Source organism: Lissotriton helveticus, chromosome 3_1 (assembly GCF_964261635.1).
Source record: "Lissotriton helveticus chromosome 3_1, aLisHel1.1, whole genome shotgun sequence".
Classification (NCBI taxonomy): domain Eukaryota; kingdom Metazoa; phylum Chordata; class Amphibia; order Caudata; family Salamandridae; genus Lissotriton; species Lissotriton helveticus.
The window spans coordinates 1835168949-1835190642 of NC_136061.1; positions in this window are offsets into that span (position 1 = coordinate 1835168949).

Below are 21694 nucleotides of genomic sequence, written 5' to 3' on the forward strand. Positions count from 1 at the left end.
TCACCTTTCTTATATACTGGCAAGATTTCCGCCCCCTTCCAAGATTTGGGGATCTCAGCCCCTGCAGCTATGTTATTTGCCAGTAACGTAATGTAGGGAACCCATAGGTCAGGATTAAGCTTGAAAAGGTCTGCAGGGATAGCATCTTGGCCAGGAGCTTTACCAGACTGAACAGACTCAAGGGCATGTACGGTATCAGATTCTAGGAATGTGAGTCTATCTCCTATTTGTGGGAGGGAGCACAGTGGCATGATAGCTGTCGTTTGGTCCTGTGCTATACTTGGGTCATTGAATTGTGCCGAAAAGAATTCCACCCAAGATTGAGCTGAGACATGATTGTCGGGAGTTTGGGCGACTGAGTCCCTTCCCCTCCTGACAATCAGCCAAAATTCAGTTAGGTTAGAGGATTCACAGGCTCTGAGGAGGTCGAGCCAATAAGAATCATCCCAGTCCCGCTTGGCAGCCCAGAGGGTACGCTTGTAGCACTGCCTAGCTGTCCTAATATCTTCTAAGTTCCGGGCCTTAACAGCAGCTATTAAGTTGCTGTGAGCGTCTCTGCAACTCTTGTTGTACCATTTTTTGTGCACCTTAGCGATAACAGACTTTGAGGGTTTGGTAAGGAGGTTTTTAAGGCCCAAAAAACACTCCTCGTGGAGATTGGTGATTATGGAATCAACGTCACCAGAGGGGGATAACGGTGGCATCCTACTCCACACACTCCGAACCTTCTCCTCAATCTTAGAAATAAGCGCTAGGTCATCTAAAACCCTGGACCATTTTACTCGACGTCTGTTGTCGCACAGAACTACATCAGACGTTAAGCAATTAGTTCCCCTGACTGGAGCACCCAACCCGGGGACCAAGATCTCAAGTGAAAGAGGATTATGATCACTCTCTGGTCGGGACTCTACCACCATATCTCATACAAAAGACCAACATTCAATATTGATCAATATATAGTCGATACGGCTAGAGCTCAGACCATTATCGAAGGTTTTAGTCCCTAAGCTGTCGGAGCGTGTGCGCCCATTAACGGTCCGAAGACCCCATTCCAAACAGAGACCCAACCAATGTAAAGCTGCCTCAGTGCCCCTAACTCCCTTGGTGATGGTTAACGGGGGAACGTTCCAGGCTGTATCCTCCTCAGAACCCACATCCTCTGCCAAGGTAAGTATGGGCTCGAAGGATGTATTCATGTCTCCCGCTACAATGACAGTCTGATCGGCTTTAGAATTCTTAAAAAGTCGATCGAGGTCGTTCAGGACTGTTTGTTTTCTCCCACCCTGACAGCCACGGGCATAGACATCAACTAAGAGGAAATCTGTGGTGTTGGCTTTGCTCAAGATAATACATAAGAGGTCCGCACTCTCTACCAAGATTTCCTTACCATGAAAGCCCAGATTGTTTTTAATCCAGATGGTAAGGCCACCAGAGGCCCTACCCTTGGGACTCTGGATAGCAGGTTTTGAAAAGTTAAGATAACCCAACCTGTGTAAGGGGACTGTTGACCACGTTTCCTGGAAAACAATGATATCATATGAGTCAATAAAGTTGGCCCAATCGTCGTTGTCCAAGCATCCCCGTAACCCTGCAATGTTCCAGGAGGCCACTCTTAGTGGGTAATCCGTGCCATTGGCACGGGGTGTCTGTGCCAAACCCATTTCATCTGGCCCAGTCTTAACTAAGATGTTAATAGGATCTGAAGTTAGGCCATTACAAGGTGATGTTAAAGTAGTGGGTAAGGCAATCCCCCGTGAGTGAGGAGAGTTCATTATAGGCAATGTGTCACCAGACCCCCCAAGTCAATCAACCTCCTCCAGACAGCCAAACATATTGGAGGTGGATGCCCCCTGCCACCAATTATGCTGGCTATGTCCATCAAACCTGTGAGTTGGCCGTCTGGCATTCTGGACAATTGACCATAAGCCCTCCTTCGCGGGTTGGTGTCTAGGAGGATAAAAAAAAGTAAGAGGTCTCACAACTATTGTGGAATTAGCTTCATAAGATGGCCATGCACAGAGATGCTGAGCTGTGTGGGGGTCTGCAAAAGATACCACAACACAGTCACCGGCTACAGACTTGTGCGTGGGGCCTATCCAAGGCACTCTCCGTACCATTAATACACTGCTTCTTTGGTTGTCGGGGAGCTGTTTATTGGAATTAAGCCAATGAATGACTTTGTTTTTCAAGGAAAGATGGTTCTCCTGGGAATGCTGGTCCAATTCTGGGACACCAGCTAATATAATAACATAGGGCCCAGCTTCCGGTGGAAGGTCAATAAACCCTCCGCGAAAATTGGAACGGCTGGCCTGCCATTGGGGATTGTTCGCAAGTTCTGGCCTTATGGCGTGGTGGGCTACTGCTCGTGAGTTGAGGTTCTGCCTGTAAACTGGTTTTTGCGAGGGAAGAGATTTTGGTGCAACTGAGCTAGGGGTGGGTGCAGTAGGGTTTACAACAGTGGTGCGGGGCTTTGGTATAGGTTTAGGTGTTGGTAGGGTCGCAGGGATACTTTGAGGTGGTTGTGGGGGGAGTAGTATGGGTTCTAGTGCCTTAGGCTGAGAGGTAGATTCGGTTTCACGTGGGAGCTTGGCTTCCATTTCCTTTAAGCTCAGGCTAGCCAAGGTGACTATGGTCCTATCCATTTCCAGCAAATTGTTCTCTATACGAGAAAGCCTTAATTCCAACGGGGAAAGTAATTGCTTTAACGTGCCCCAAACTATTTTAAGGAATTCTTCGTCACCCTCCCTGTCGTTCGCAGGTCCACTCAGCCGACCCTCCAATTGGTTCGCTCTGTTCTTCCCTGGGGGGGTGCTCAAGATGTTGTCGTCCACCGGGCTATGTGAGCCAAGAGCGACATCCCCGCCCAGAATGCTGGGATTAATTTTAGAACTATCATCTTTCGCCCCAAGAGAACCCAGAGCCCGTCTACTGTTGAAAAACTGAGATCTGGCAATTCTAGCTTTTTTCCGTGCATGAATAGACCTAGCAAGGCATTTCTTTTTATAAATTGCTGCTTTCTTGGCACTACACGATCTCGTGGTTGGATTAATTTTGGACGGAAAGGAGGAGCCTGTAACACAAGTTAGTGGGACAGGATCCTTATTTTGTTGCACTAAAATGGGTTGGGGGTTAGGGGGGGAATTTGGAAAGGTAGTGGAAGGGGCAGGATGGATAGCTGCCGTTATTAACAAAGGCCGGGGGCCTGCTGTATGCTCGGGGGTGCGGGCAGAAGCAATATTCCCCAGGGAGGATTTTTTTGTGGTGGCTAAGTGCTCAGATAACCTTCTTGCGGCTTCAAGATCCAAGGAAACCCTCTGCTGCATTTTACTGATTTCCTCGTCAATGGCCAAATTGGTTTTGATTAGGAAATCATCCAGGGTTCTGTTGGAATTACTCGCAGCCATAAGGGTTTTACTCGGACTACCCCGTGAGCACATTATACAGGATATATAAATAACAATAAATACAAACAATAAAACTGTATAATGCACCAACAAAGTGGGGTGGCCCAGCCCAGCCCTCTTAGTCCTCGAACGGCCTCAAACGGCCCGCTCTTTGCCCGGTCTTTGCCCGGTCTTTGCCCGGTCTTCGCCCCAGGCTGCGTCCCGCGCTACGGGAAAGGTGTGACAATATATAGGAGGCCGTGTGGGGCGGGGGGCGGGGCAGCAGGGACAGCGGACCGGAAGGTCGAAGATGGTCTTGCAGGGACTCCTGGGTACTGGAGTCCCCTGCACGCTCGCAGCCCCGCTGACCACACTCACCCGGTGCCCTGCTCGCAGCCCGTCAACAAATGTCCCAGTGCCTAGCGAGGCGAAGCGGCACCCGCGGAGCGGGTGCGGCGAGTTGTGGGATGAAGTCCAGGAAATGCCGCTTCAGTCCAAGTAAAAACAAAGTGCCTCCGTGCTTTAATTCGCGTCCCACAGGAGAAGAGGTGAGGGGAGTTTTTAAGACCACAGAGGGGCGGGGGGCGGGGCAGCAGGGAGAGCGGACCGGAAGGTCGAAGATGGTCTTGCAGAGACTCCTGGGTACTGGAGTCCCCTGCACGCTCGCAGCCCCGCTGACCACACTCACCCGGTGCCCTGCTCGCAGCCCGTCAACAAATGTCCCAGTGCCTAGCGAGGCGAAGCGGCACCCGCGGAGCGGGTGCGGCGAGTTGTGGGATGAAGTCCAGGAAATGCCGCTTCAGTCCAAGTAAAAACAAAGTGCCTCCGTGCTTTAATTCGCTTGGATGTAGTGAATAGGGTCCACTCAGGAAGGTAGTATTTCACTATGTTTTATTCATGAAGATAACAAGTAGCAAGGTACAAGACATAGATATGTGGTAGATCAGAGCCCCACCAGGAGCTGCCTGTCAGTTGCGCAGCCCATGACTAACTGTCACTCTGCCTCTCTCAGTCCCAACATTTCGAGGCATCATCAGACTCCAACATTCTAATGAGTCAGAGCGCAGGCACTGGCTGAGCAGGGCTGGTAACACACCTTACAATGTATATGCAGGATACTACAATATGCAATCCCGGTCTTTCTCCACCCTATTCAGAGCTAACAGATTTGTTCTGGAATATCTAAACTGAATTTTTTTACCTGATAGTGAACTTCCAGGGGTCCTGGTGTAACTTGACAGGAAGTTTGTCCCTCTGTCAGTTAAGACCTACTTATTGAATCCCACTCTGGAAAGATTTCCTGGAGGGCCCTGGCCACTACAGAAGCTGTAGTAGTTCTAAGGGGAATAGCTTCTGGGTACCTAGTGACATGGTCCACCACCACTAGTATGTAACTGTTCCCAGATGCAGTTGGAGAGTTCAGAGGACCAACAACGTCAATCCTTACCCTCTCAAAAGGGATCCCAACCACTGGAAGTGGATTAAGGGGGCTTTTGTGGTGCCACCTGTTTTACCACTGGCTTGGCAAGTGGCACAGGAGAGACAAAACTATGTTGTGTCTTCAGAAATATGGGGCTAGTGAAAGTAAGGGACAAGCCTGTCCCAAGTCTTGCTTTGCCCTAAGTGTCCTGCAAGAGGAATGTCATGTGGTAGGGAGAATAGACACCCTCTGAACCTCTGGGGTATACCAGGCTTGGGGTCTCTACCCTCAGAGTATAGAAGTGTACACTCCCAATTGATCCTATGGCACCCAATAATAGTTCCTACTCCAGCAGCAGCTTGCTGTCTGAGGGGTTCAAAGAGGAGCAGGACTGCTGCTCTAAATTCAAATCTGCCCTGGAAGGGCCACCTGCCCCCAAGAACTCTGCCTGGCCAGGCCCAAGCTCCTCTGGGACAGTCACTTCACAGGGGCTAAGATCATCTCCCTCAGGAGACTGATCTTCACTGAGATTTCGTAAGGACGGCAATTCCTTACCCTTCCTGCTCCTTCTCTTGGGAAGCACCTGGTCAATTTGTTCAGGATCTAGTGCTTTTACAGTGGTGAGCTGTGTGGCCTAGGCCCTGGTGACAGCAAAAACACTGGCAGAAATGCCCATCATCTCTGCATAAGTCCTGAACTCCACTTCAGACCAGGCAGAAGTTTCTAGATCATTGCCCTACAAACAGTCAACATGTAGGCCTGAGGAAACCACAACCCTCTTAGGTCCAGTTACACCTCCCCAGCTGAGGTTCACATCTGTCAAGCAATGGTCAGTCCTGACATTGCTAGCACTTGTTACTTGGTACATTAGTCCAAATATGATCTGCTCAGGAGACACAAGTTTCTGTCACCATAGTGACACTGGCCCTTCTGCCGCTATGAGCCATTGTTGATTAGAGGCTGTACCTGTACTTGCCCAACTTAGTGGGACTTAGCAGTAAGGTGGCAAGATCCATGCCACCATCACAGACTAAGACATCCGGAGATAGAGTCTTAACTAAGTCAGAACCCATCTCTGTACCCAAGGTTAACCCCACTAATCTCTTGTTTGCTGTACTACCACTTATACATGTGCGAGGGGGAGCAGGTGCCTTAGGGGTAGTGGTAGAAGGAGCAGTTTCCTTGGCCTTTGGACAATCAACATGTTTTGTCCAATGGCTCTTCACCTTACAGAAGTAACACCAAGGTTTTCTTTTGTCTTTCTTGGAATTTTGGGACCCAACCCCAGATGCAGGTTTTTGGTAACCCTGTGCGTAAAACTCTTCTCTGCTTGCAAAGTTTACAGAGTTTTGGCAACTCCACGTTCTTCCTAGAACACGGAGTTGCCAAAAAACTCTGTACTCCGCAACAGAGCAGAGTTTTTTTTGTGCACTGAAATGCGTTTTTGCGCACATGGGAGTGACTTACCGGGTACCTGGTATCGCTGACAAGATTTCCTGAGGCGTTCACAAGTGCCACGAGATATGGTAGGTGGCCACATGGTCCTGCGAGAATTTACAATTGCGAACACGTCATTTGTACAAGTTTTGTGAAGAACCCGATCCCGAAAACGCAGAATCTACAGCAACTCCAATCTGGAGAAGGTTCTCTCCCAAGCAGCATCAAAACCTTCTCGAAATGGTGATTAGAATAAAAAAACACCTAAAATTGACATTTGGCTGTACATTTTGTATATGGAGTCCTTTTTCTTTTTTTCTTTTTTGTAAGAGAAAGGCAGTGCCTCAGAGTCTCCAACCTCCTGTTCCTGTTCAGCAGGCTCCTCCCAGTGCTTTGTCGATCTCTTGGTCAGTTTTCATTTGGATTTGGAGCTGGAAGGATAACTCTTTTTGTATGCTGCATCATATATCATTGGATTTGATTGAGGACTTTTGAATTTGAGATTTCCCAAGTAATTTAGAAAATTAGTGTTTGTTTGATTGAGGCCATGCACCTAGGTTTATTTGTACTTTTTCTAGTTTTAAAAAATGATTGTGGTGGGTGGCCTGTAGTTTCAGGAGGGGCCCAGTTGTTTGTTTGTAAGTATGTTTTCCTTTTATTAATAAAGGAAACATGGTGCACAGTTTACTACATTTTCTCCAACTTTTGAAATCAATTTGCAAAATGTATTCAATCTACTATGTAGCCCAGTAGACTTCCAATATGCAATTCAGCCAGTAGGCCGAGAGCTACACATGGGTGCATTAAACAACTATTTCTGTGGTGTATGTTGAATTAAACCTAATTTAGGGCATGATGGAATTGGATTGAAATACAAAATGTGTATTTTTGGGTTGTTTAACTGTTAAAATGTTTTCATGTGTTGTTAAATCAAATGCCTTTGTTGGATGTGTGTGGTTGTGACTTGCAAACTTTTTTATTAGCCCTGTGGATTTTTGTTTTTGCCATTGTTGCTTAATGAAGATGTGATGTTTAGCATGCCTCCTTTGTCTGGCCAGTGTGTGAGTGTGTTTGTAATAGTGGGCCATGATTTGCCTTGGCTGAGCCTCAAACATATGGCTAGGGCCAATGTGTAAAGTCTGTGTCCAACCATATAGGCCTGCATGAGTTCATTGCTTTTTAGTCCTCCTGCTTGTTGTTGTTGTGTTGTGAGTGACCATGTGGCTGGCGGCCATTTCGTGAAGGCAGTTAGTGTGATTTTGCCATAGGTCTGCATGTCTTTCCTTTGTAGACTTCTTGTTGTGGTAGCCTGGCCATGTGGCTGGCAGCCATTTTGTGAAGGCAGCCAGTGTACTTTTGCCATAGGCATGCATTGTCTGGCTTCCCTTTGTAGGCTTATTGCTTGTTGATGTGGCCTGGCCATGTGGCTGGTGGCCATTTTGTGAAGGCAGCCAGTGTGCTTTTGCGTAGGCCTGCATTGTCTGTCTTCCCTTTGTAGGCTCATTGCTTATCACAAAGTAATACCCAATTACATTTGCAGGAAACTCTGATAAGTGGCAACAACAGCCGCAACTACCCCCAATAGTAGTTGTTCCTCCCGAAGTAGGGGCAGTTTGAGCTCCCTGCTGAAGAAGAAGAGCAAGCCACTCTTTCAGAAGAACCATAGTCTTTCAGATTCCCAGCAAGAAAAAGGAGGGTTAGTCCATCAACTTCTTCTGCAAGCCTCTCTTCTGATGATCTAGACACCACTTGTATCCCACCTCAGTCTGAGAGTGGGACATGCTATGAGACAAGGCTATGGAAAAGAAAGGTTCCATAAAGTCTTAGAGTTATGGAGGTAGATGCAGAAGAGGAGAATGATGACGACAAGCCAGTCATCATAGACATTAGCCCCGCACCAGTTGAGACCAACATTACCCCATCCCAAATTACTGTGAGGGGTGTGGCACTGATACCACCTACACAGATACCACCCACACAACCTATAGCTGCCAAATTTACAAAGTTCTAGTAGCGACCTACATCCACCAACCACCTCAGTAGAAGTAGGTACTGCAGAGAGTAAAACATCACCCCACCTACCAGTTCATCTGACACTGCAAATGGCAGCAGCAGCGTCAGAAAGTTAACCTCCCCAGTTTGGAACTTCTTTTCCATTAGCAGGAAGGAGGTGACATTGTTACATACTCCTTTTGTGGAGCAAGTGTTAGCCGGGGTAAGCTTGGTACAAACTATGGTACCAAATGCCAAACAGCCCATCTGAGAAAACACCACTTGATCCAGTGGGAGGAGCACCCTAGCGGCCAAAAAACTACATGTGTTGTTGTTGGAGGGGATGCAGAAGATCCAATCATGGTGTAAGGTAAAAAAAAGGGAGAAGTTTCCTCTGGTACAAAAGCAGCCCTGTCCCCAGCAGTGCAGTGGTACCACCCACATAATCATCAGCAACATCACAATGGCACAAGAGTCAGGCTGAGACACCAAGGGGTCCAAGGCAAGAGAGTGCCACAACCAAAAAATGTGAATTGAGCCTAACATCTGGTGATAAAAGTCACCTGCATCAGTGGCACCAGAAAAGAAAAAAAGCAAGGCTACCATTCTCAGCATGTTAGGTCAGAGGGGCAGTATGAATTCAATCACTCAATGGCATGTTTGTAATATGCAAATCTGGCTAAAATGTTGGCACTGGACCTCCTCCTTTTTTCTTTTGTGGAAAGGGAGGGCTTGCTTGAATTTGTGGCAACCATCTGCCTGAAACGGAAGGTTTCCAGACGGTTCTATTTCGCTAGAGTTGCTGTTCCAGCACTACATCATGATGTGCTGGAATTGCTTGGACAAGCTTTTCAGCAGAGTGCTGTTCACTCTATCCACCTGACAACAGGCGTGTAGACTAGGTGCAAAGCCACTTATCACATGTCAATCACTGCACACTGAATCTCTTGTGGGGGTTAGAGAAAAGTTATCTGCAGGTGTTGACATTGCTGAGATTTTTAATGCCGCTCAGAAACATGCAACTGTAGCCATGTTTGCCATGGAGAAATCTCATACTGCTGAAACATTTCGGAAGATTTGCCAACAAGCTCTTTGAATGGCTGTGACCAAAACGGCTCAAACATTGGTTTTGTTGCCACACACAATAGCAGTAATATAGTTAAGGGCATGGTCGATGGTAGTTATTTCAGGGTCCTGTGTTTTGTGCACTGCATTAACATCATTGTTGAAGACTTTCTGAAAAAAGAAGACCGAGTCAGCAACTTTCTGACCACCTGCAGAAGAATCTGCACACATTTCAGCCATTCTTTTAAAGCCCAGAAGCAGCGAGGATCATGCAACGTGATATTAGAATGCCAGTTAAACACTCATCCAGGAGGGGCCAACACATTGAAACTCAACTTAATACATGCTTGAACATCTGTTTGAGCAGTACAGACCAATCAATGAATGTTGTCATGCCACGAGAGAATGCTACTGTGAAAAGCATGATCATTGAGATGGATCAATGGGGCTTAAATAAATGCCTGACAGATATGCTGCTTCCTTTCAAGGTCTTCACACGTGAAGTCAGCAGGGAGGTCTCTACTATGGGCCAAGCTATCCAATTGTTGCAAATTCTACAGGACCAGCTGAAGGGGGTGTCTGCAGAGTAAGCAGGTGTGGAGGAAAAAAAGAAACATATGTTGTTATCTGAAAAGACAAGGGTGCAAAGAGGCATTGTATCATCCAACCATTTGTGCCAATTATATTGATCCACGGTACAAACCATTCCTGCACACCTTCATTCCTTTTTCAGATGGGGATGTTGCCAGCTACAAAACTTGGATACGAACGGCCAGGAATTAGTGGCCCACTCCTCCAAGGCACAACAAGTACTGCAGTGCAGCCTTCAATTTCAACTTCAGAGCCTGAAGGCAGTGCGGTTACTTCACAGCAGCAAAAACCACCAACAACACCAAGAACAACAATAACGAGAACAGGAGCATCAGCCCCAAAATTGGCACAGGAATAATTTCTACAGGAAGGGTGTAAGTCCAGTCCTGAGGTAAAGGCAAAAGATGCCGAGCTAAGCGGAGCATCCATGAGCTTTGAGCGGATGGTCCAGGCCTATCTGGATGACCCAACAGAGGTCTACTTTGAACAAAAACCATTGCTGTATTTGTATGGGAAAAGCTCAGCAGAATGACGATAAACTATCTGGCTTGCCCTGTCGCAAGTGTGTCTGCAGTGAGAAGGATCAGTCTCTCGCCCAAAAACATGGAGAGGTTAACCATGATAAAAATGAATCAGCACATTATACCACCAGAATACACCATACCTGAAGTAGCACAGCAGGGAGATGATGATGGTGACTCAGGTCATGGACGTAATGTGTTAGGTGACCTACTTCTGGGTGACCCACCAGAGTTTGAGGACGAGCTCTACTTCCCTGACAACTAAGCTTTCAAGTTACTTTCTTTCTTTGATGCCCCAAAAAAAGCCCACAAAACAGATAGCTAAGCAATAATATTTACTTTATTATTTGTGTGTGTCACTGTCTTTTTGGTTTGAATCACAACAAACCCATCACCACCATCTTACTCTTTTCTTGCCGGATTGGAGTTGCAACTGAGTGCAGTCAGTGAAGAAGTAAGTCCACTCCTCCTGACTCGCCCTAAATCCATTTCTCTCAAGCCAGACATTGGATGGAGAATACATACGACAAATGTGAAATGTGTGCATGCCTTGAGTCCAAACCTGACTATATATATATATATATATATATATATATATATATATATATATATATACCCTTTCCGAGCCTAGAGGGACTGCCCTGAAAGAACAAGTAAATGATGGCATGCATTGCACGCTGAGTGATTGGTGTTTGTTGTGCATGATGTCTACTAGTATTCTACACACAAAAAAGTGACTCATATCAATCTTTCCCTTTTTGTTATTCAATAACAAAATTTTACTACTGCAGGCCGATCCATTGCATTTTGAGTCGGGATGAGTCTGGACTTACTTGGGACCCTTTAGGTACAAAGGGTCCCAAGTAAGTCCAGACTCATCCCGACTCAAAATGCAATGGATCGGCCTGCTGTAGTAAAATTTTGTTATTGAATAACAAAAAGGGCCATACCATACTCACAGTCAGAGTTAGTAGGATCGGAGATGATTGATGGAATAACTTGGAGCATGAAGTGGCATAAAAGGTAAACAAAAACCCCATACCTACATGTCTGTGTAGTGGTGGAGGCGAGTGTGATCTGACAGACAGAGGTGCATTGATTGTGTTACTTAATTTGGAGATTGCTATGTTGCTGTTTTTCTATGTGTGCTCAGTGCTGCCTGGCTCAAATCTGAAGCTAAGTGAAGGTTGGATGGGGGGCCTAGACCTATTGTTGGAGGTAACTACTGGAAACAGACATGATTTTGCCATGCGCCTCTGAAAGTCTACTTGTTGCACTCCTCCTTAATTATGCAGTTTAGCGTTTCTCCTTGATTTTTCAATATCCTTTTTCTTTTTCCATCTACAGGCCTCCTTTACCATGTGGTATACTGGGAAAAATAACTCACCCTTAACTTACCAAACCACATCCACCAGGCACCCAAGATTGACAGACGGAAAGTCCAAGGAAGGACCAAGAGGAATGCGAAGATACATCTCCCACTTTGGCAATAATATAGTATCATTTTTTTTATTCCTTTTTTCTCTTCAATCATTAGGACTGTCTGTGTGTTGTTTATGTTTGCTTTTATTTGACTCCTACAGATATTTTTTAATTTAATTTGCTATCTTTCAAAGTACGCCCGGCACAACACAACATAAAATGTATGTTATGTTATGTTAATTATAATTCATAGAGCGCACGGGCACCCAACGGTTTCATGGCGTTAACAGTGAGGAAAATTACCAGCAAATAACCTATACAGATGCTTGCTTAAAGAGCCAGGTCTTCAAGGCTCTCCAGAACATGGATGTAACTTGGGTCTCTCTGGGGGCAGAAAGGTAAGGCAATTCATAATTCATAATATACTGCCCTGTGCTAGTCTATTACTACTCATCAAGTCATCACCATGCATGCATTCCCTTTTTCTCCCTTAACAGATTTATGATGGTTGGCTGCCAAGGGGAATTTGTGTTGTCCATGTGTAGTCTTTGTCTTTGTCAAACCTTTCCCTCAAATACCCCCGCCCAACCATTCATCAAACCCTAACCCTCTTCCTCCTGGCTGTGTGATTTCTATTGAGGTGTGACTAAATTAAATTTACACCAATTATTGATCACACACTTGCTGGGGCAGATGTGGTGAAAGCAACATTAATTCAAGGTAGGGTGAGGATAGGATCTTCTTCTGCTGAAAGTATATATATTATAGCCTACACTTGAAATATATAGATTAGATTGCCCATCCATGCAAAGTATTCAATATTAATTTTCTTTCCAGAGGTTCATAATTGATCATCAAATAATTGCCAGTATCGAGTCATTAATCATCCTAGTTCCAGCACTAACGGTTAAAAAGCAGTTTGTCCACTTCATAGCTCAAGTCGACTTCAGTTAATAACTTGTACTAGTCTAGCCCTCCATTCTGTATTATTTTACTTTAGCATTGCTTATCCATCATGGTTTTTGTTTGGCAGTATTCTTCTTGTGAACTGTACTTCTACTACTCATTCCCTAGTCTCCCTCAGGTGACAGACTGTCTCATTTTCTTTTTTTTGCAAATGCTACCGTCAGTGTCTAATACTTCTACCACCACCATGGCACCTTGGAAACAGAACAATCACCATGCAGCTATTGCTTTGCCTATAAAGTATAAACATCAATCACAGGTAAGAGAAGAAGTGTGCGGGAGGCATAATGTATATACTATGGAAATTAATTAATTCACACACCCACACTTGTCCAAGTGCATATGGGTTTTAGTTGCAGACTGCAAACACTGGGAGGAGAGACTGACAGTAGTAGGACAAGTGAGGGTACCACATCTATCTGTTGATGCGTTACACTATCGGCAGACTTTAATCAAAAACTGGCTGCGGCCCTGCAGCGAAGGAAACAGTGTGAAGTAAAAGAGTAAACCCCCCACAAAAGATTTACATCATATGCAAACTATAAATACTGTATACCCCTAACAAATAAAATAGAATGAAAAAACCCACAACACCTGACCCACCCCTCTCCCTAACCCCAACCAATGTCCAGTAAGTTCAATTGTCCATAAAAATCCTAATGTCCATAAAGAAAGAAAAAACAAGTTTTCCCCAACACCCAATTTCCCACCCATTAAAAAAAAGATTAAAAAAGGGGCAAGGGTCATCTAGAAGTCTAGCGACAGCTTGCCGTATCTTCCACTTTAGGGTGTTTAACAGTTCCTCAATCCTGACCTCTAGGCGCGCCATCCGGAGGAGCATGTGGTGCTTACATTTCTTGCAGGAGCAATAGGGGTGGGCAGCAGTGTTTGGATTGTGGTGGGCAACTACCAGACAATGGCACTGTACTGCTGGAAGCACAGGGGCCTTGTTGGGACCTGGGGCATTGGAGGCTGCTGCTGCCTTCTCCTCTTCCTCCTCCGCCAGAGCCACCAGCCCCCGATATTTGTCCTGGGTGGCCTCCAGCTTCCGTTACTAACTCCAGCCTGCTGGGTTGTTGTGATTGGGAAGGAGTAGCTATATCAAGAAAGAAATTAGACAATTGTAACCAATACTCCTAGCAAAACAGTAACACAAAATTATACACATAAAATGATATGGATCAGTAGCACTAGCACAGTGCATAACATTGTGGCATCCTCCCACTTCCTCGGCCCATAATATTTGTGTGATTAGAGTTTTAGGCATTTTTAGGCACTATGAAGTAGACAAGTCATCTTCTTCTCTCTCTTGTTTAGCTAAATTAATCTTGTAGGCATCTCAGCTCAGTCAGCTAGCACCCTAGACAGACATACTTGTGTTGCAGTTGCAGACTCACATTATTTAATTCATTACTGTCTGCAGCTGGGGCAGCTGTACTACACAAATATCTATTTTTCTATTATGGCTATACTCTGTTAATCAATAGCAACTGCTCAACTTCACTTTCACCCTGACTACTACAACAAGGCAGATGATATCTGATTACTAATATGAATGATGATAAACAGCACAACGTGAGGTATTACTATTGTTTGATTGTAACTATGCAGCCAATAGGCCAATAGGCCACCCATGGCTGACACGATTGAAATGACATGGGGAGGGAGAGAGAGTAGGACTCTGAGTTGGAGGGAAGCGATTGATAATGGGTAGGCACATACACAATATAATGTTGTGCTTGCAAACTACTGTGAGTCACGGGACTATTCTGAAATGCAACCTTGAATCAAAAACCTTGAAAAAAAAATGTCTGTGTGTATTCTTGGAGGAGAGGAGTTGGCCTAACGGCTAGGGCAGTTGACCTCGAGTCTGGGGAACTGGGTTCGAGTCTCGGCAATGACCCTGAACATCCTGTGATTCTGGGCAAATCACAATCTCCCCGTGCCTAACAAAAATGAATGTGTCCTCATATAATGCAACTGGTGCTATGTAAAGCCATCTGATACCCGATTCGTGTCAAGTTCACTCTATATAAAACTCTGTAAAATTGAAAAAAAAATTATATATAAAAAAAATCTTCCCAGCAATTTTTTCCATTTATCATTGCATTGCTCTTCCAGCAATATTTTGTTATTCTAATCTTCACCCTTGGCTTTGCTACTCTGGCACTCTTTGTTTTCCTTTTACATTCTCTTCATCCAGTCTCCACCTATGCTATGATTGAATACCATCCAAGTATCCATCCATTCAAAGTAAACATAGCTATAATATAATTCTTAATCTCAACAAACCTTTCACCAACAACATACATTTGTCATTTTATTTTTAACCACCACCCATGGGTCCTTGCTTGTCTTTGAGTTTGACTCATCAACCCCTCTGGAGGATTCCTTTCACCCATACAGTTTCGCCCACCCACCCAGGCAGGCATTCTTTCTTTCACCTTTCACCCATCCTTCAACCATCCATGCATCCTATCAGCAACCTATGCATCCTGGGATCCCTTCCTTAACCCACACATCCTTCTCTGCCAGTCATATATTACACGCTACCCGTTCTTCCTCCTTCTATCCTTCTTTCCCTTTTCCATCAACCCATCCATCAAGGTCATCAGACCCTTATTATTCTTCATAAAATTTTCTCTGCTGAGTTGACATCAGATAGAAGACATAGAACAGTGGTCCTTGTTAAAGCAAATGATTCTTAACAAACAGTAAATATAGAACACAGTCAATTCTATATAATCTATCCAGCCCGATAGAGAATTTAATGCAAATAAAATGGTTTTTCTGTCAAGGGACAGTTGCAATATCCAGTAGGATACAGTCCTGTATCCAGAACAATATATAGGACAAGTGTGACAAAGTGACAAGGTGACAATGTATACAAAATCATAAAGAAACAAACAAGATATTCAAAACAGTCAGGCGAAACAGAGAGAATGCTTGTTCATAGTTATATATAATGCGACAACCGTAATAGGTAGGAACAAACTTGACTCAAGGGAGTAGAAATATTTGTGTGCACAATGTTTTAAAAGGTCGACGACGTTTCGATCCCGTTCAGGGGATAACTGGGATCATCATCAGGACAGAAATACTGTAAGCCAGAGATATCAAGAATTACAAAACTGACATCACAATGAAAACATTAGAAATGGGGGGGAAAAAGAAAGGAAGAAAGGAAGGAAGACATTAAGCGAACTGGTACTTCAAATCACTCAAAAATGGTCCCAAGATCTAGGATAACCGAGGGACAAACTGAGAGTAACAACGGGGAATCCATACAACATATTGAGCTTGCAGTGCCAATTAATAAAGAACTAATCATGCCGTGATTATTAGAAACATCATGAAGTGCAAGCATAAGAATTTTAGTGCGTTGAAGTAAACCGCTGAATTTCGGTGAGAACAAAAGTGAAGGGGCTAGACCAAAATGGGCTAGATTCAGAACGTTTTAATAAGGAGTTTGCCGAGTGGTGGAGGACCATGCAGAGTAGTGGAATGGGAAGCGGCACAGTGCCTGTGAAGGAGATAGGAGAGCAGGCGTGATGTGCAGGGGGTGAAACACCAAGGAGAATGAGGCGGCAATATATGATAATAATTCTTAGCCCATGATGAGGTGGCGCATCGGTTCTCAGTGGAATTAAGGCGAGTAACCAATTCCTAGTGAGGTCGAGGCAGTACCTGGTGGGTAGAAATGGGGAGGGTTGGGCTCTTCTACTATGGCATGTGGGTAATGGCCGGTGGAATGCAGTGCATGCGCGATAGGCCTGCTCCTACCTTAATATTGCTGTATCCGGGCTGGCGTCGGTAATTAAAGGGACACTGTTGCACTGCGTTGTGGAGGTCGGTGCCGTGAAGTTGACGGTCTCCAGACGTGTGTGCCTGACGCGTATCAGGGGCGCAATGGCTCAGGGAATTCTGGGTGGAGGGTAGGGATAATGGATTGCGAGCGCGGAGGAATGGAGCGTAAACCGGAAGTGAGTCGGACAGGAAGTATGTAGATGGCAGAGAGGCTGCCATTTTGGGTGTGGGTCGTGAACCGGTGATTATGTTAAGGATGCTTGCAATGAGCTGGCAGCACCATGGAGAATTGTTTACAAAGGAGTTTTGACAAACTTCGTGGGACGCGAGAGTGTGAAGACACATGCAAGGAACGTGCAGAATCATAAAAAATTATTTACAAAGGAATTTGGCATTATTTGCACTGTGGACTAATGGTATAAGAACACAAAGGTAATTCACAGTGCGGTTAATAGGGCATCATAGTGTACAGTCATAATGTTTGTCAATAAGAAAGAAACATGTGGGTGGGAGCCAACAGTTGTCACAGAAGATTAGTCCAATCTTCACTCCTGTTGAGACCATTTTTTATGCTTTTAGGGCGCAAAATCCACTTGAGCTCTTCTTTATTCAGTGAGCTGCTTGCTTGCGGAACTCTGTGAAGTGCTGCAGAGTTTTTGGGTGGCTTTCCAGAGTTTTGCTTAGTGCTGCTAGGCCACTCCACCCAGGCTTAGTTTTTGGGGCCCTAGCGAAGACTCTTTTTTTATTTTTAGATTTGAATCCTCCCTTATCCTGAGAGTTAGAAGAAGCTTGCTTTATCTGGTAACCTCTCCTACCATGGCTTTTCTGCTGAACCCTGGTGCGAACCTATTTGTCTGCCTTCTTTCCCAGTTCTTGGAGAGAGGTCAGTTCAGAGTCCACCAGGTACTTGTGCAAAAGCAGGTTCCGACAGTTATTAAGGATCTGCTCCCTCATAATCAAATTGTAAAATCTTTGGTTGTCCTGTACCTTGCTTTTATGATGCAAGCCTTCCAGAGTCTTAATAGCACTGTCCACAAAATCTACCCAGTCCTGGCTGTGTGTCTTCTGAGCGTCTCAGAACTTAATCCTATGCTGTTCAGTGGTTTAGCCAAACCCATCTATGAGAGCACTCTTCAGTTCTAAGTAATTGTCAGCATCCCCTTCTCTAACAGTGAGGAGCATATCTCTGCCTTTAGAAAAGGAGAGCCACAAGATACATGTCCACAGCTCTTGAGGGACCCTCTGAACTTTACAGGCCCTCTTCAAAGCAGTGATCCATTTATTGATGTCATTCCCCTCCTGGTAAGAAGGGACTATCTTGTTCAGGTTACTATGGTCAAAAGAGACACTGTTGCAGCCACCATGGGACTCTAGTCCCAATTTCTTCATAGCTTTTTGGACTTCTAGGTACTCTTTATCTAGGGACAACTGATCTTTGCTGAACCTAAGTCGTTGCTTTCTCAAGTAGAAGCAGTTGGAACTCCCTGTCAAAAGAGTTGTCCCCAGTGGCAGCTGGTGACATTTGAAAGTGGTGAGGTGTAAAATGATTGTCATACTGCACCGTAGCGTGTGAGCATAGCGAGCAACCCCAAACAACCTAAGGGGGGTTCAGGTGGTTCTCCCACAAGAACATTTTGAAAAAAGAGAGGACAAATGGTGCATTTTCAAGCAAATTCGAGAAAACAGGAAGGTTAATAAAGCAATTGTGAAAGTGCGGTTATTACATTATTAAAGAGATTTCATTTAACATTCGTAGCTGCTTATTCAATATAACCACAGAGCTTCGTAACAGACTTCGAGATACAATGCATTTCTGAGTACCTCACAGATGTTTTTTTATTTATTTAACAAATAACTAAACAGGTCGCAAACTAGCAGCGTTCAACATATAGTTCACTTTTTGTAGATAAAATCAGGACATCTGTCTTTAAGAGCAGCAAACTTTTCAATAACTTGAACGTTAAAGTCTGAGATTCTTTTAACTAGGTCACTCTCTATAGAGAGCATTGCTAAAGCATTCAGTCTTTCCTGAATCATTGTATTCCTCAGGAGTATCTTAATTCTGTTTAAGGTGGAAAAACCTCATTCAGACTCTGCTGTCGTCATAGGAGTGGTAATGACAATTTTTAGTAAAGCCACTGTCTCTGTAAGTGACTTATCCATATTAAGTTTCTGAATTAAAGCCAGCAAAGAAATGGCACCAGTGGCCTTCCGGTATACACTCATTCTGTACAGTACAGTCAACTCAGTTTTTAGGTCCTCTTTGTAGAGCATGGGATAAGCTTCCACATCATCATTCAGAGCTTGCTGAGGGAAGGATTGATCATATTTGGCAAAGTGTTCACTTTGCAATAATGCAACACTCACCAAATGTTTTGTGAAAGGAAAGCATTCTTGTGCAGGCACAATTATAATGTGAAATATCTCCTTTGCAATTCGGACCAGACTGCTGATGTTTTTCCTGAGGTTTGAAAAAGTAGACTCCTCTGACAATTTGCTGTCTAAATTGTCAACCCCATCTCTCACATTGCTCATGTTGGTGGAAAACATACTAGTATTCTTTAGCACAGAGACAGGATCTATGGGTCGTGCTTGCAACTGGTTGTATAATATATCAACAAAAAACATTATGTAATTAAATAAAAACAGAAATAATTGAAACTCTCTGTCTTGTAGTGTTCTAGCAAAGCCACAGGCTTCATTCTAACTTTTGTAATCAAAGTCTTCATTGGCTTCTATGGCATCAAAACATTTCTCAAGGTCCTCCCTATGTTTATATATCAGGTTGACTGTACGCATGTTAAAGTTCCAACGAGTTGAGGGTCCCATTGGAAGCCTTTTGGCCACAATCTTCTGAAGTGCTTCCGTTCTTTTGGGGGAACGTGAGAAGAATGCGGCCATGCCTCCTTCATCCTGAAAGAAAATTTGTGTCTCATAGATCTTTCATACTGCCTGTTGCATAATAAGATTACGTTGGTGGGCGTAACAGGGCACATAATGAGCATTAGGGTACACATTTTTAATTCTTTTTTGTACTCCACCAAGGCTCCCACTCATTATGGATGGACCATTATAGATTTGTGCAATACATTTTTTTCTTTGAGGCAGCTCTGGAAATTGAAGTTCAGTTCACGCAGTATAGCGGAAGTAATGGTTTCTGCACTAGAGTCTCCTAAATGTGTGAACCCATGGAACCTTTCCACAACTTTACTGTCTTTGTCAAGGTACCGAAAGACTAATACAGACTGTGTTTTTGTGGCCACATCAGTGGTGTCATCAGCCTGAATAGCCACAAAGTGTTTTGCACCTCTTGGACAATATGGCTTCTCATAATTCCTAGCATACACTCAAGGGGTTTATTTTGTATCATTTTAGAGGTGCCCTTAAAGACTGTAGCACTTGCTAAATGTGCTCCCATTTCCTTGTCCATGTTTGCAATTAAATCCACAAGGCATCTGAATATTCCAGTATTTGAGGAACTTACGGATTCTTCATGGCCTCGCAATGCCAATTCAAAAAAACCACAGAAACGAATACAATCAATTATTTTTGATAGTATGTGTCTATTCCCAGTAACTGCTTCATTGTGTTTCTGTATTGTTTTGCGGTATGCATCACTTATGTGGTGCTCAATCGGTGTATCTCCCAACATTCCTAGTCTCGTCAGGTTTTCCATATGGTTTTTTGTGTGTGCATGCTTCTTTATTTTGTCAGACAAATGCTTCAAGTCTATTACTCCTTGTTTTGTCCAAGACATGTCACCACTAAACAGTAAGCAAGGGAAACAGTACAGAGAATTTCTTGACGCGCACCCTGTAATACAATCAGCTTTTGTGTACCAGGTGTTTGAGAATGTTCGTTTGTAGGTTTTTCCTCTGTCCCGGGAAATTTGTTGTAGTTTTAGGTCAGGCCGATCAGGTCCTAATTTCTTTATATGTAGTTTCTCTTCAAGTTTCCGTCTAAAGAATGGCCTTGCAATTAGTTGTTCTACTGCAGTCATGCTGATGCTGGCCTTACCAATATTAAAGAAAGCTGTTAATAAGCAAAGTACAACATATAAGGTTTAGTGCAATAGTATCAAATTTCAGTAAAAATACATATATCTTGTGCATTATCGCAATATATCTCCAACAGCTTCCCTTTGCACAACATGACTGCTAAAAATACAGCCTTACTGCCTGCTGCCTCTGTGCACCATACTGGTTGCTGAAGGCATTGAAACAGACAGTGCTTGAGGGCCTTTAACAAGGCAAGGGATAGATAGTGCCTTTAACAACCGTTATTGCCCAAAGCACAGGCCAAAAGCTATTAGTAAATTCCATCCACTGAGGGTAAAATTTTCAAAATGTGCACCCACCCCAACCACTATGTAGAGTGGTGACCACATACATAGCACTAACTCCAATCTAAAAAAATACAGCATCAGTTTCCTTAGCTTTAACACTAGTGTTTGTTGGGTTGTAGCTTGAGTGAAAGCAGCAAAGGAGGTTGGGGCCTCTTGTTCATTGCCCAAAAATTTGGTAATGGTTGTCCGGCTTTACCAGGTGCTGAAAATGAAAATAAAGTCTAACAATTTATTTTTGAAATATTAGGATAATCAAACAAAGACTCGGGGGAAAAAACATAGGGCCATATTATCAAGGAAGCTGCGGTAGTTTATCGCCGCTTTACCGGCAGGAAACTGCCGATAAAGCGGCGATAATGGGCTTGATAATATGCGATTCGAATTTCAATCGAAGCCCAGGTTAGATGTATGAACAATCGAAGCCCAGTTTAGATGTTCATACATCTAACCTGGGCTTCGATTGAAATTCGAATCGCATATTATCAAGCCCATTATCGCCGCTTTATCGGCTACCGCAGCTTCCTTGATAATATGGCCCATAATGCTCTAATTTTTACCTTGTAGTTTGCATGCAGTTCGTAGATGACAGTTAATAGCTCAATGTTGTATGTTGGGATTTTAACTTACAAACTGCAAGTAACAAAAGGATCTCTCTGACAAAAGCAGTGACTCACTGACCTATTTACATCATCTGCATTTTGTGATCCGCATCAGGTACATGTTCTTTGCAGCAGACACATTAAAC